The sequence below is a fragment of the Penaeus monodon genome, chromosome 24 (genome assembly GCF_015228065.2).
Source record: "Penaeus monodon isolate SGIC_2016 chromosome 24, NSTDA_Pmon_1, whole genome shotgun sequence".
Lineage (NCBI taxonomy): Eukaryota > Metazoa > Arthropoda > Malacostraca > Decapoda > Penaeidae > Penaeus > Penaeus monodon.
The window spans coordinates 8170636-8171126 of NC_051409.1; the positions used below are offsets into that span (position 1 = coordinate 8170636).

The 491-nt window shown below is 32.6% G+C and overlaps 1 protein-coding gene across 1 annotated transcript in view; it reads right to left on the minus strand.

The window, feature by feature from the left end:
* LOC119588835 (MARCKS-related protein-like) overlaps window positions 1-491 on the minus strand; it is a 9528-nt gene that overhangs the window by 1242 nt on the left and 7795 nt on the right. The gene's annotated exons all lie outside the window — the stretch shown is intronic.

Consider the following 491-nt stretch of genomic DNA (forward strand, 5'->3'; position numbering starts at 1 on the left):
AAAGAGAAAGGTAGTAAGAAAATGTTTCCTACAACATGCATCACAGTAATTCGTCCTCACAAACGTTGTCCCGTAATAGAAAGTTTATGCCATTAATCCCAACAAGCAATTTAAAGACCCATCCACTCCAGGCAGACCTGGACATGCTTTCAAAGCAATACACATACATAGGGTACAATTTTTTTTTATACCTTTATAAGTCGCCCTTTCGTGATTGCAGAAGCAGAAGTACAGGGATATAGTATTGCCTCTATAACATTTTTTTTTTTGTCTGATTACTTATTTAAGTATATCTTTCATTCTCTCTCTCAAAAAAAAAAAAAATCCTTCTAATTAAGACCTGGATTAACGCGTCAAAATACAATATTAATTGAATGTGCGGTATGAATCTTCAATGAATAATTTTTTCTCTCTTTTTCTCATTTGATTTAGCTGGTGTTTCAAATGCGCACTAAATGCATTTAACTAATGAGTAAAATACTTTCATCCTT